Source organism: Hypanus sabinus, chromosome 5, assembly GCF_030144855.1.
Source record: "Hypanus sabinus isolate sHypSab1 chromosome 5, sHypSab1.hap1, whole genome shotgun sequence".
NCBI lineage: Eukaryota > Metazoa > Chordata > Chondrichthyes > Myliobatiformes > Dasyatidae > Hypanus > Hypanus sabinus.
The window spans coordinates 54,451,405-54,463,705 of NC_082710.1; the positions used below are offsets into that span (position 1 = coordinate 54,451,405).

Genomic DNA, 12,301 nt, shown 5'->3' on the forward strand with positions numbered 1-12,301 from the left:
CCTTGGTATGAACATCGAATTCTCCAATTTCCGGTAATTCCCTCCTTCTCCCTTCCCCCATCCCACTTTCACTCTGTCTCCTCTTCTAGCTGCCTATCACCTCTCTCATGATTCTGCCTTCTTCTACTACCCATAGTGCTTTCCCCTTAGATTCCTTCTTCACCTCTCCTGCCTATCCCCTCCCTGCTTCCCCTCCCCCACCCCTTGATCTTTCCTCTGATTGGCTTTCCACCCTCCCCCCCACTTTCTTTATGGGGCCCCTGCCCCCTCCTTCTTCAGTCCCGACGAAGGGTCTCGGCCCGAAACGTTGACTGCTCATTTCAACGGATGCTGCCCGACCTGCTGAGTTCATCCAGCTTGCTTGTACGAGCTAATTTTATGCCACTGCCCAAGTGCAGTTCAGCAAGATTTCCTGTAATAAATGCATGAACCAGTGCAACATAGTTTATTATATTATGGATTAGAACTATTTTCCAACACCCTACAGAAAAAGAAACTACATGCCAAAATTCAATACATTACTAGAATTTCCACCGCATTTGCCTCCAGTACCTGCTGTTTCAAAGTTCCTATTCTTTGTCCTCTTCCTTGATTACCAATAGCTACTAACTAAACCGAGATTATAATGCAATACAGCTTTTAGATTCTAGCACAGCTTCAAGCGCTTGAGATGAACTGTTTCTTACACTTCAAGCGTAGCCTGTTGAAGGGCTGTTTTAAATCGGAAGAATCCCAAGTTAATGATCTATCAGTGCAGCAAGTAACAAATGTTACCCAGATAATCACACTGGTTTTACTCTTGCTGCCAAGTTCAATTCAGCTCATTGTATTTCAGTTAAATTCTATTTTCCAAGTTCATAGTTTGAAGCAGAAACTAGTTGCAGTGATGTATTTGTGAAGTGCTTGAATAAACATCAAAGGCTGTAAACTCCACTTCATGCAGATAGGAATTATCCAAAAATCTGCAGATGCTGGAAATCCAAAGCAACACAAAATGCTGGAGGAACTCAGCAGGCAAGGTAGCAACTGTCATGGAAACATAGAAAACATACAGCACAATACAGGCCCTTCAGCCCACAAAGCTGTGCCAAACACGTCCCAACCTTAGAACCATCTAAGCTTTATCCATAGCCCTCTATTTTTCTAAGCTCCACATGGCCATCCAGGAGTCTCTTGAAAGATCCTATCGTTTCCACCTCCACCACTGCCACCCCATTCCACGCACTCACCACTCTCAGTGTAAAAAACTTACCCCTGACATGTCCTCTGTACCTACTTCCAAACAGCTTAAAACTATGCCCTCTTGTCCAGCCATTTCAGCCCTGGGGAAAAGCCTCTGACTATCCACATGATCAATGACTCTCATTGTCTTGTTCATTTCTATCAGGTCACCTCTCATTCATCGTCACTCCAAAGAAAAAAGACCGAGTTCACTCAACCTATTCTCATAAGGCACGCTCCCCAATCCCCGCAACATCCTTGTAAATCTCCTCTGCACCCTTTCTAAGGTTTCCACCTCCTTCCTGTAGCGAGGCGACCAGAAATGAGCACAGTACTCCAAGTGGGGTCTGACCAGGGTCCTATATAGCTGTAACATTACCTCTCGGCTCTTAAGTTCAATCCCACGATTGATGAAGGCCAATGCACCATATGCTTTCTTAACCACAGAGTCAACCTGCACAGCTGCTTTGAGTGTCCTATGGACTCAGACCCCAAGATCCCTCTGATCCTCCACATTGTCAAGTGTCTTACCATTAATGTTATTTTCTACCATCATATTTTACCTACCAAAATGAACCACCCCACACTTATCTGGGTTGAACTCCATTTGCCACTTCTCAGCCCAGTTTTGCAACCTATCAATGTCCTGTTGTAACCTCTGACAGCCCACCACACTATCCACAACACACCCAACCTTTGTGTCATCAGCAAATTTACTAACTCATCCCTCCACTTCCTCATCCAGGTAATTTATAAAAATCTCAAAGAGTAGGGGGTCCCAGAACAGATCCTGAGGCACTCCACTGGTGACTGACCTCCATGCAGAATATGACCCGTCTACAATCACTCTTTGCCTTCTGTGGGCAAGCCAGTTCTGGATCCACAAAGTAATGTCTTCTTGGATCCCATGCCTCCTTACTTTCTCAGTAAGCCTTGCAAGGGGTACCTCATGAAATGCCTTGCTAAAATCCATATACACTACAGCTATGGCTCAACCTTCATCAATGTGTTTAGTCACATCCTCAAAAAATTCAATCAGGCTCAGAATGCACAACCTGCCTTTGACAAAGCCATGCTGAGTATTCCTAATCATATTATGCCTCTCCAAATGTTCATAAATCCTGTCTCTCAGGTTCTTCTCCATCAACTTACCAACCACTTAAGTAAAACTCACTGGTCTATAATTTCCTGGGCTATCTCTACTCCCTTTCTTGAATAAGAGAACAACCTCTGCAACCCTTCAATCATCTGGAACCTCTCCCGTCCTCATTGATGATAGAAAGATCATTGCCAGAGACTCAGCAATCTCCTTCCTTGCTTCCCACGGTAGCCTGGGGTACATCCCTTCCAGTCCTGGTGACTTCTCCAACTTGATCCTTCTCAAAAACTCCAGCACATCCTCTTTCTTAATATTTGCATTCTCAAGCTTTTCAGTCCACTGCAAGTCATCCCTACAATCACCAAGATCATTTTCCATAGCGAATACTGAAGCAAAGCACTCATTAAGTATGTCTGCTATTTCCTCCAGTTCCATACACACTTTTCCACTGTTTCGCTTGATTGGTCCTATTCTCTAACATCTTATCCTCTTGCTCTTCACATACTTGTAGAATGCCTTGGGGTTTTCTTTAATCTTGTCCACCAATGGCCCCTTCTGGCTCTCCTAATCTCTTTCTTAAGCTCCTTCCTGCTAGCCTTGTAATCTTCAAGATTCCTGTCATTCCCTAGTTTTTTGAACCTTTTGTAAGCTTTTCTTTTCTTCTTGATGAGACTTACAACAGCCTTTGTGCACCATGGATCTTGTACCCTACCATTCTTTCCATGTCTCATTGGAACATACCTACCCAGAACTCCACGTAAATATCCCCTGAACATTTGCTACAGTTGTTCTGTACATTTCCCTGAGAATATCTGTTTCCAATTTATGCTTCATTTCCCAATACCAGATCAAGTACAGCCTCTCCTCTTGTAGGCTTATCTACATATCGTGTCAAGAAACCTTCCTGAACATAGCTAACAAACTTCATCCCATCTAAACTCCTCACTCCAGGGAGATGCCAATCAATATTTGGGAAATAAAAATCTCCCATCATAACAACTCTGTTAATATTACTCCTTTCCAGAATCTGTCTCTCTATCTGCTCCTCAATGTCCCTGTTACTATTGGGTTGTTTATAAAAAAAACACCCAGTAGTTACTGACTCCTTCCTATTCCGAACTTCCACCCAAGAGACTCTGTAGACAACCCTTCCATGACTTCCTCCTTTTCAGCAGCCATGACACTATATCTGGTCAACAGTGCCACAGCCCCACCTCTTTTGCCTCCCTTCCTGTCCTTTCTGAAACATCTAAAGCCTGGTACTTGAAGTAGCCATTCCTGCCCCTGCACCAGTTGTTACGTATCCTGTAACTCACCAGCAAAGACAGAGAGGTCCGTTGGAGTCTGATGGCACTATTTTTGAACGTTTTTATTCATAAAGGGGGGCACAAAAGTAAGGTTAATACAAACATTCAGAACATATACATCGGCAAAACTCAATCTAAAGCGCGGGTATAGCAATAATCATCATTAAGAAATAATCTTGACTATTGTCTAGGGGATAATATATTGTCCGCTGGGAATATAAAAGTCACTCAGAAGTCTGCAGGCTTCAGTCTTTTTGGGGAATCGCTGGGTTTCACGTGTTTCAGAGAGAGTGAGGAGAAACGACAAAACTTGCCCAGGTCTTTGATGAAGCAACACCGTTGAATCAGGGGAGCGTTGTTTCCCTGTTATTAGTTCGAAGTCCTTGGTATTATCAGCCACCCGCTCCCCAGGCAGAGAAGTTACGGAGTTGCTTTTGACTGGCTTCCAGCTATCACGGGAGCGTTGAGCGATCGAGTCCTTCTGGTGCGTCTCTCTGGGGTACCGCCTCCTGCAGTCCCCTTTTATCTTGACTTGCAGAGTGGTAGATGTCCATCAAAGTAGGGTGATGCAATCCCCACCCCCACATTGCCCGAGGGTGTCCATATCCGTGGTAGCTGTCACGTAGCAGGGTCTTGCCCTCAGCACAGGTGTCTCTAAGAGCCCTGGCCAAAACCGTTACATTGTCTCTCATTTGCCTGGGTCCGAGACCCGAATTAATAGTGCTCTTGCGATTCTCCGGAAGGAGGGGGCTGCTCTCGCCCTTTCGGCCCCTCAGAGCTGTGGTACATTCATAACACATCCAAGTCTCCATAATGGCCACAACATTATAGCTCCAAGTGTTGATCCACACTCTAAGCTCATCCTCTTTATTCATGATACTCCTCGCATTAAAATAGACACACCTGAAACTATTGGACTGACTGCGTTCCTTCTCTATCACCTGCCTATCCTCCCTCTTGCACTGTCTCCGAGCTTTCTCCATTTGTGAGCCAACCTCCCTTTCCTCCGTCACTTTAGTTCAGTTCCCATCCCTCAGCAATTCTAGTTTAAACTCTCCCAAATAGCCTTAGCAAACCTTCCCGCCAGGATATTGGTCCCCCTGGGATTCAAGTGCAACCCGTCCTTTTTGTACAGGTCACATCTGCCCCAGAAGAGGTCCCAATAATCCAGAAATTTGAATCCCTGCCCCCTGCTCCAATCCTCAGCCACACATTTATCATTCTATTCCTATACTCACTGTCGCGTGGCACAGGCGGTAATCCCAAGATTACTACCTTTGAGGTCCTGCTTCTCAACTTCTTTCCTAACTCCCTGTAGTCTGTTTTCAGGACCTCCTCCCTTTTCCTGCCCATGTCGTTGGTACCAACATGTACGATGGCCTCTGGCTGTTCTCCTTCCCACTTCAGGATATTATGGACATGATTAGAAACACCCCAGACCCTGGCACCTGGGAGGCAAACTACCATCCGCATTTCTTTCCTGCATCCATAGAATACCCTATCTGACCATCTAACTAGATAGCCCCTATCACTGTTGCCATCCTCTTCCTTTCCCTACCCTTCTGAGCCACAGGGCCAGACTCTGTGCCAGAGGCGTGACCACTGTTTCTTCCCCCAGGCAGGCTGTCCCCCCCCCCAACAGTACTCAAGCAGGAATACTTATTGTTAAGGGGGACAGCCACTGGGATACTCTCTAGTACCTGCTTCTTGCCCTTCCCTCTCCTGACTGTTACCCACCTCGCTGTCTCCTGTGATCCTGGGCTGACTATCTGCCTATAACTCCTCTCTATCACCTCCTCACTCTCCCTGATCAGACAAAGATTACCAAGCTGCATCTCCACTTTCCGAACGCGGTCTCTAAGGAGCTGCAGCTCGACACACCTGGCGCAGATATGGTTGTCCAGGAGGCCAGGAGTCTCCAGGATCTCCCACATCTGACAACGAACACAGAAAACTGGCCTCACATACATACTGTCTTTATTTTAAACAGATAATCTACCTCGCCTCGACCCTTTATTGCCGAAGCCTTCCTACTCTGTCTCCCTCTACTCTGACGTCTGCTCTGTAATCTGTCTTCCTCTTAAACTCTTCCTGCTGTTCTCACTAGCCGACCTCCAAGTGCTTGTGCAGTTGTCCCCCCGTTCAAACCACTGAAGGAACTTGATGAAGGGTCTCAGCCCAGAAGGTTGACTGTTTACTCTTTTCCGTCAGTGCTATCTGCTCTGCTGAGCTCCTCCAGTATTTTGTGTGTGTTGCTTTGGAACTATCCAAGGGCATTTCCCAAGCTCCAATGAGTGCAGAACTGGGGACTAGTTAAAACCCAACAGTACTTGCCTCCTACTGCCTTGCAGACTTGATTAATTGGATCCATGCGATAGCCTGCAAAGCATCCACATTTGTAGCTTCCTTTTAAATTAATACAAATTTGACTGCAGATGCCAGGATTTTGACACTCATTAGTATCTGAAAAATTAAACACAAGCTTTTTAAAATTGTTAACCTTTGATTTGAAGCTGACTTTTTCAACCAGACTGGGTTCAATTCCAATACACAAAGTTCAGATAGTTTTTCAAGATGCCTATTAACTGTCAGATCACTTTAGGTAACTTGCTTCAATCCAATACATGGAAACATATTCAACAAGATCGAATACAAAATTCCATCTTCCAAATGGACCATTCCGATTGCCAGGTGAAAGTGACTGGCTTACAAAAGACTATAGGACTGTTTGGAATGCATGGACTGGAACATATTCAAGGAGGCAGTTACCTACAAATCATCACCTCAACACTGGTGAATATCTGGGATCGGTGACTGTCCACATAGGAAAATGCATAGAGGATGTTGCCGTGATCAAGCACTACACTGCCAGGGCAAACCAGAAACTGTAGCTGACCACACTGTTTAGGAACTAAGATGCTGACTTCAGATTGAGGGTTAGGATGGCTCTAAGGTCAGCAAGAGCCGTACTCTCATGTGCCATCAAGGCAAAGCGAGAATACTCACAGAAAATTTACAGACACCTTTATGACACCAGGGACATGCGGGAAGGTACGAATCCCTAACAGACTCTATCCACCCTGCATGTCAACCACAGTGATGCCTCTCTACCTGATGGGCTGAATGCCTTCAATGCATGAATAGATGCAAAAAATGATGTGACAGTGAGGAAATGCCCCTCCCCCAGAGGGGGAGTGGTTGCAGCTGAGGTGACGAGGATCCTAGCCAGGGTAAACCCATGCAAAGCTGCTGGGCCGGACAACGTACCTGGTCAGGTATTGAGGGATTGTGCGGCCCAACAGACATCTTCGGTATCTCTTTGCAACGGTCTACCGTTCCTGCAAGCTTCATGCTCTAGAGAGCGACAGTCACTGGCTAAATTATTACCGCCCAGTGACAATGACCTCAACAATCATGAGGTGCTTTGAGTGGCTGGTAATGGAGCCTTTAAAATCCCACCGTCTGGCTACATTGGACCCTTTCCGGTTCACCTACCACTCAACACGATGTGCTGTTGATGCCATAGCCTCGGCCCTCCACTCCACCCTGTGCTACCTAGAAAACAATGCCTCATACACCAGAACCTTGGTATCGACTTCAGCTCGGCATTTACCACGATCATCCATCAGAGGCTGGTCCGTAAACTGTCCTTGCTGGCTCTAAACACTCCTCTCTGTAACTGGATCTTGGACTATTTGACAGAAAGACCCTAGTCAGTGCGAGCTGGCAGCAACATCTGAAGATCCATCTGGTGCTCCCAGGGCTGTGCGCTCAGTCGCTGCTAATTCACCACTGCACTGCCAGTTCCAGCTCAAATCGCAGCCAAGTTTGCTGTTGACACAACAGTGGCTGGCTTCATCAGCAATAATATGTCGGCACACAGAGAGTAGGGAGAGAAATATGTGAGAACTACCCGAATGTCAAAGTGGACAAGACAAGAGAGACAATTGTGGACTTCAGTAAGGTGCCGAATGACCACACTCTGTTGCACATCAATGGCTCTGCCATGGAGAGAGTGAAGAGCACAACGTTTCTTGGTGTGCACAAAACGGACGATCTAAACTGCAGCCACAACATCTCCTCATTCATCAGGAAGGCAGAGCAGTGTCTACACTTTGAGGAGATTAAGGTGTGCACCCCTCTATATTCTACCAACTTTCTATGGGGACACCATTGAGAGTGTCCTGTTGTGTGGTATAGATGCTGCAAAGCATTGGCTCACAAGACCCTACAAAGGGTAGTGAAAACTGCCAAGAGGATCACCCTACTGCCTACTTGTGATAGTTACCAAATGCAGTAAATACAAAGTGCTGAAGCATCGTTGAGAATCCCCTACCACGCATCCCACAATCTCCTTGACCTACAACTGTCAGGATGGAGGTACAGGAGCATCAAGAACCGGAATTGGCAGTCTGGGAAACAACTTCTTCCTTCAGGCTGATTGATGAATGGATACCCTGCCAACACCATGGACTGTACGCTGTTTACTGCACTGCTTACATGTGCTGAATGTGATACATGTTTTATGGGTGCACCGTGGACCAGAGGAATGTTGTTTCGATTGGCTGAATGTATGTATAGTCAAATGGCATCAAACTTGAACTTGAAAAGGTGCCTTATTTGGTTGGAAATTCAAGAATTTTGACCGCCTGCATTGCCCTCGGTGGACAGCACAAGTTGAGGTGCTACTCAAACCCTCGACATGTGGCAAAACTGATTCTTCCAGATAATTTCATTATAGCATGTTGGATCAAGAGGCAGGAAATCAGCCACTCTGGCAACATTTGGCTTTTTCTAGTAGATAGAGCTTTATGGCTTCTGTAGTAGCATTTCTGCTTAATGGCAGTTTTCCAATTTTAGTGAAGTCTGATGAACAGCCAAGGCTGAAGTCATTTACTATTGGATGTGAATATTGCCTGGTAATCGGAATAGTCAGAGCACCTGCCCCAGATCACCTCCTAATAACTATATTTGCCAAAAAGTTATATTAAAAATATCATCTTGTGCTGTGAATACAATGTAGAAACTATTAACACACCTGCACAGAGTTTTCCATCAATCAACTCAAAGCCAGCAGGGCAATGACATTCATAGCCTAGGACCAGATCTCTGCAGATATGGGAGCAACCACCATTGTTCACCAAGCATTCATTTAGATCTGCGAAAACATAATGACTTCATTTCACAGCCCAACTACCTTCACACAGGGTGATCAGTATTTTGCCAAAGAGTTCAAGCACAGGACAACTACAAACCAGAGTTTCTCACCATTTTGGTGAATCTACACATTTGCATTGAAGATTATAATTAATTTTGAGAGGTAGCCCATTTCAATCCTTCCTGTAGCCTTGCTAAAGATACTCTACAAGTAGAGGCCACTTGATTGCTACGAATGACCTTGTTCAATTCCTGTAGTTTCTTCAAGTGTGCCGACTATACATTCACACCAATTGCACTGCTAATTTGAACTATTAATTGGTGGAGTGAAAAGACAGTTTTGTTTGATTCTCAAGGCAACTCCAGCAGGTGACACTGGCCCAAAGATCGTGCACATGAAAATGACCGCAATGTTAACTCATATCATTTATAATTAATTAGACAATGACCTTAAAGAGATTATTTGGTTCAATTCCTAACATTGTTCTTTTTGGCAACAATACCAAGATGTCCTCATGTCAGAGACAAAATATATTCAACATCTGACAGCCAGATAGTTGCCGTTTCTAACTTCACAACCTCAATAAGCCCCCAGTAAAATTACATCTCTTTGCCATTACATTTCTCCCAGGGAAAGCCACACTGCCCACATTTGACCCCATACCTTTTACTTCACCTGAGACTCTACCTTTTAGGATTATTAGACTCAATAAAATTGAGAGGGAAGGAAGATCTGGAAATTCCAATCATTGCATGCAATTTTTTTTAGCCCAAGAAATTAATCTTATTTATTTATTGAAATACAGCACAGAATAGGCCCTTCCCCCTTTGAATCATGCTGCCCAGCAACCCCTGATTTAACCCTAGCCCAATCATGGGACAATTTACAATGGCCAATTTATCCACTAACTGGTATAGACTGTGGGAGGAAAGTGGAGCACATGGAGAAAATTCACAGATTCCACAGACTCCTTAAAGATGACATTAAAATTGAACTCTGAACTCTGACGTTGCAATCTGTAACAGCATTGCGCTAACCACCATGCTACCATGGGAAGTCAGAATAAAACACCAAAAGGCTGCAAGGGTGATAAAGCTGCTTCCAAATTCAGTGACAGAACATGAAAGTTTTTGCTCTTAATATAAAGTACAAATTACCTGGTAAAATAATGTAATTTAAAATGGGATTTCACTGCTTTGTAAATTAAGTTTTGTGCTCCAGTACATGGTGTTTGAAGTGCAGTTACCAAAATCAATAGTTTAGTCAAGAAAAATAAAAGGTAATGATAGCTTCTATAAGGCAAATGCTAGCAGCGAATAGGAGTAAACAGTCCCCATAACTGAAACTGCAGCCAGAATTGGCAATAATCAGCATACACAAGCCATGTTTGAGCTATAATCTACAATTATGTAGAGAGCAAGACAAAGCTAATCTTTTTTGAAGACCAAAATGTTGAAAACAAGAACAAAAACAGGACTCAAGAATGAGCCTTGAAAGAACAGCAGTTAAGTAAGCAAGAGTGTTAAGGAGTCAGAGATATACAAAGTAGACACTTGAGCAATGTAAATAATAGGATAAGATGATAAGTGAAGGAGAAATCAACTGTTTTCTTGTATGCTGAATAGATTGTTGGTGGAGCCTAAAGTATTAACTTCTGATTTTCAGAATTAAGCAGAAAACAAAAAAGAATGCAGAATCCAAAAACTAAGTGTAACAAAATTCATGATTAGGCAACATCTGTGGAACGACAAACATTTCAGATCGAAGAATAATTAACCAAGTATTTTCACCAGATAGAAAACACCAGTAATGTTGAAATGAGGAGAGAGCCATATATTTTTGTTATAGGGCAACTACAGGAAAGATAGTTTCAGTACTTTTAGTGCAGAAGATGAGGTATGGAGATTCTGGGAGAATATGTAACAATTGAGTAAAGATACTCATGGCATAGCTTGAGGGGCTCGTCACTCCAGTCCTTGCAATCAGGATGCTGATTACACACTTTGATTTGATCTATGCACTCGCCACTTTGACATCTGAAGTCATTGGCTCCTGCGCATTCTTGAGAAAGAAAAGCAGGTCATAAAATTTCTAGTGACATGCATTAAGTCCCACCTATTTGAATTCTATACTTACCATTCTTGCAGTCCATTTCATCCCTGCCATCAAGGCAGTCTTTAAATCCATTGCACTGCTTGCTTTTTGAAATGCAATTGCCATTGCCACATTGCAAGGAACCTGGGCGGCACATCCGAGAAGCTAGAAAGACAACAGCCTGCATTCACGCTGGTTAACAGATGGCAACCTTGCATCCAATTTTCCCCATTTCCAGGGCACAACAAACCTGCTCAATCTCTACTGAAAATGCACTGTTCCTTATATATTGCCCCCGCCGTTTAACCTAGGTCAGATCGACATTTTCCTTATGAGACCAACTGCAACAAATTGTAAGTTACCACAGCTCCGATTATCTTTTATATCGAAAGTGATGAGAGGCTGATCTTTAGAACTAGATTTGATCACCGAGCATGTGCCATCATCTTAAGACAGACTAGTACTAAATTTGCTTAAAACAACTGCAGTACCAGCCCAATAATCTATAAAAGCAAAAGAAGAGTAATTCCTTCCTACATGCCCTATGGCCTCTTGTGCAGTTACATCACCTCTCAATCTTCCACTCCAGTGTACCCATCCATCCTTTTCATTGTCCAGAGTGGAGGACTTCCAATACCTTCAGTAGATTTATTTAATCCTCATCATCATACCTCTGTGAAAACTGCAGCCAGAAATCTGCTTTATACCTCCTTTGAACCATCGAGACATGCAAATGGATATGATTTTGGAAATGCATAAAACCTCGATTAAGGGCAGAATTCGTCCTTCAGATTTATTCCACCATTATGATCATGTGGGCCTCACTGTCTACTATCCAATGCAATAACTTTTATCCATTATGTCTCAAGGATCTACACACCTGTGTTTTGAGCTGCAAAGAAACTCAAGTCAGTCTTAAGTGGGTGTCCTTTCAATTCTGCATCTCCCTAGTTCTAGAGTCTTATGATGCATCACTCCCTACCCACAACTACCCTATGAAGATATCTCAATTCTGTTTTAATCAAGTCACCTCTCACATGATACTCCAGAGAATACAAGCCCTGCCCATCCAACCTGTCAAGTTCACCTACCCATCCTAAGTACTAGCCCAGTAAATATTTTCCAAACTGCTTCCAACACATGACTATCTTCCAAAGGGATCAGAGCTCAATGTGTATTAGATTCCCTCAGGGAATAAACTGTTTACTACAACACTGAGGAAGCCAGTCTATCCATCAAGCCTACAATGGCTTCCGGTAGAACAAATCCCACCAGGAACCGGGGTTGATCCCAAACTTGGACTACGTGGAGTTTGCACACTTCTGCCAGTTGCTCAGATTTCTTCTGACAAACACATGCTAGAATATAAAAAGGGCAATTTATGGTCAGTTAGCATAGAGAACCAAAAATAAGAATGCCAGG

General features: G+C 43.9%; 1 pseudogene; it reads right to left on the bottom strand.

Annotated features, from left to right (window-relative positions):
• LOC132394753 (very low-density lipoprotein receptor-like) overlaps positions 1 to 12,301 on the bottom strand; it is a 56,877-nt pseudogene that overhangs the window by 41,266 nt on the left and 3,310 nt on the right.